This window comes from Nyctibius grandis, chromosome 5 (genome assembly GCF_013368605.1).
Source record: "Nyctibius grandis isolate bNycGra1 chromosome 5, bNycGra1.pri, whole genome shotgun sequence".
Lineage (NCBI taxonomy): Eukaryota > Metazoa > Chordata > Aves > Nyctibiiformes > Nyctibiidae > Nyctibius > Nyctibius grandis.
In genome coordinates this window covers 81,938,569-81,941,953 of record NC_090662.1, presented here as the reverse complement: position 1 = coordinate 81,941,953, position 3,385 = coordinate 81,938,569, and the positions used below count along the sequence as shown (strand labels likewise).

At 45.8% G+C, this 3,385-nt stretch overlaps 1 pseudogene; it reads left to right on the top strand.

The window, feature by feature from the left end:
- The first annotated feature begins 394 nt into the window (after positions 1 to 394).
- Positions 395 to 1,807, top strand: LOC137664073 (uncharacterized; annotated as a pseudogene).
- The last annotated feature ends 1,578 nt before the right edge of the window (positions 1,808 to 3,385 follow it).

The window sequence follows — 3,385 nt, the reverse complement described above, 5'->3', positions numbered from 1 at the left end:
GCAGAGCCACGAAGATGATTAAGGGGATGGAACATCTCCCTTATGAGGAGAGGCTGAGGGAGCTGGGTCTCTTTAGCTTGGAGAAGAGGAGACTGAGGGGTGACCTCATTAATGTCTATAAATATGTAAAGGGCAAGTGTCATGAGGATGGAGCCAGGCTCTTCTCAGTGACATCCCTTGACAGGACAAGGGGCAATGGGTGCAAGCTGGAACACAGGAGGTTCCACATAAATATGAGGAAAAACTTCTTTACGGTGAGGGTGACTGAACACTGGAACAGGCTGCCCAGAGAGGTTGTGGAGTCTCCTTCTCTGGAGACATTCAAAACCCGCCTGGACACGTTCCTGTGTGATATGGTCTAGGCAATCCTGCTCCGGCAGGCGGATTGGACTAGATGATCTTTCGAGGTCCCTTCCAATCCCTAACATTCTGTGATTCTGTGAATCCATCATGGTCCCTCAAACGAGTAGAATTATCAATGCAAATTAACATCTCTGCCATTAAACCAACCTGCTCACCCTTCCTGAGTACATCTTACACAGGGTGGTCAGCATGGTTGCATGGCCGCACCCTCACCTCTCCACAATGACCAAGGAGAGATGTGACTGGCGTCCTGGGAACAGGGTTAACAGTATTAAACAGCATGGATGCTGAAGTTCTAGCAAACAAAATAAGCTCAACAACAAGTACTTTATACAAATTGGAACATCCAGTACAACGTTCACTGTCAGTGCTGGGAACTAACCAATGGCTCGTATCTGATACATTACCCCAATGGGAAATTCTTAATGAAAAAGACCACCAATTAATTGTGAATGCAGTAGGTAAAACCCACAGTAACACCTCTCCTGCCCTTAGCTGTATTCAAGCTCAACAGTCTACTGTAGCAGGGTGAAGTGGGCACTTTACCCGCTGAAATTCGAACAGTAATCTGGGATAATGCAACTGAATTTGAAAGAAAATTCCAATCTTGGTGGCACCTGGTTAACTTCACTTATAACCCCACTGATAGTGAAACCACAGCTTTTGTTCTGACAATTCGCAATGCTTCAGTATACACTATATACCCAATCATTGCATTAGGATTAAATCACAATGGAACTCTACTCTATCTATTGGAACATAGAGTATGGGCCTAACAAAACAAAAATGTCAAACTATTGATGTTGATGCATGTGTTGTATGGGAACAACAGGGATTTATCTGTGAAAGTACTACTATCAAGGCTCAAGACATTTGTCTTGACACCGAACAGAGGGTCTGTCATTTTGATATACATCCCCATGAAAATCCTGAAACCATACTTGTATATATTGGGAAAGGGCGTGCTTGCAAGAGAACCCTTTGTGATTTTATATTTGTAGATAATGTTATGATAGCTACTAATAATCACTCTAATATTTGTGTTTGTAATTTTACTGAAATCACAGGATGTGACTTTAACTATTCCACTTCTGTCATAACCTACCAATTGCTCCAATTGAACTACACATCATATCGAGATGTGCTACCTGCTCCCATTGGAATGAATCTTACATTGGTAAGAAAACTGTTGCAATATGGTGACCTGAATCAATTGGAAAATGGCTCCCGAACAGCAGACAAAAAACTCTCATTACTGTTCACCATGATACAGAAGAAATACACCATATCCTAGAGAGTGAAGAAAGATGGACAACATCACTGGTGGGACACCCTTTTAGGATGGTCGCCAACTACTATGGGACTCTTTAACAAGATGCTTCACTCTCTTATTGTCCTACTAACACTCACCTTGTTATGTCTTAATAATTGTACTATATGTTAGAGTTTGGATTACGATGAAACATTTGTCCCATCTGTCACCTCCACAAGATGTATTTAAACTTGATAATCCCCACACCAAGCATGCATGTGAGGTCCCAAATTCCACCTGATGAAATGCCTTTAAGAAAGAGGCAAGGGGGGGGAAGATACCATCACTGAGAAGTCAGGGAGACATCACTGCAGACTTCTGGGATCAGCTGACAAGCTGAACCTCTCTTCCCCACCTATAGGAATGCCTTTGGGTAAGACCCATACACCTGGTTACACGAGGTGTTTCCCCAGGAAACTTAGAAATCAAGCTTGTATTTGTAATCCTATTAGCAGCGCTATATAGTCATCCTGCAACATATAGATGTTCATTGGTACCTAAGCGTGCTTTGCAGACAGTGTATTCATCACTGGCAATCTAAAGGAATCCATATCTGTTGCTTAAATAAATGACCTGAACTGTGGAGCTGGTCATGAGGATTTTATTTTGATGGATGCACCCAGATGTGGGGCATAATCTGGAACCATGTTAGTTCATCAACCACAACTGAGCCCTACACTATTAGTGCATCCGGACCTGTGTTAGTTCACCATGTCAGCTGTCAAACACAGCTGGACTGATAGTGCCAACTTTGGCCTAGCTCAGCCAAAATTTAAGGTATCAAGTCAGGCATCACTCAGAGGCTAAGCTCAGCTGCCCCCAGCCCCTCTAATATCTGGGGACAAACTGGAACACAAGGGGGTTTAGCTTCTGCCAAATTAGCCCCCTCAAATGCAACAGGGGCTCTAGGTTTTGCTTGTGTGCTGAAAACAGCCTTGCTAACCCAGGGTGGTGTTAGTTCCTGCTGAGCAGCGCTTGCACAGCACCAAGGGCTTTTCTGCTCCTCAGACCGCCCCGCCAGCAAGTAGGCTGGGGGTGTGCAAGGTGCTGGGAGGGGACACAGCGGGGACAGCTGAATCCTACTGACAAAAGGGACAACCCACAGCATACAACACTGTGCTCAGCAAGAAAAGCGAGAGGTGGTAGTTGGCAGCAGCTGCCCTTGCTCAGGGACTGGCTGGGCATCAGGGGGTTGGTGGAGAGCAATTGCTTTCCCTTGCATCACTTGTTTTTCTTGGGCTTTAGTTTCCTCTCTCTTTCTTGAATGTGCAAGGAGAATGGCTACAGGGGACAGTGGCTGCATAAGGACCTTTAGCCCTTCCTGTCCACCATGCCCTGCCTAAGTCTTGCCCTTGCTCTAACCTCACAGCGCTGCTCCCAGGAGATACCCAAAACTCACCAGGACATGGGCCTGGGCAACCTGCTCTAGGTGAGCCTGCTTGAGCAGAGGGCTTGGACCACATGACCTCCACAGGTACCTTTCAACCTCTACCCTCCTCTGAGTTTTGCTTTCCCTCCCTGTTTCCTGCTGGAAAGGGATGCTGGGACAAGGGACAATCCCCAACTCCCTCCTGAGGACTCATCCCAAAACAACAGCTCCCCACTCCACAATAGCCTATGGCAGACACAGTCAGAAGAAAGAAAAGATCATTTTATTACAAACACCAACTGCAGCAGGGGCTGCCAAGGAGTCACAGCAGTTCTGCTCGT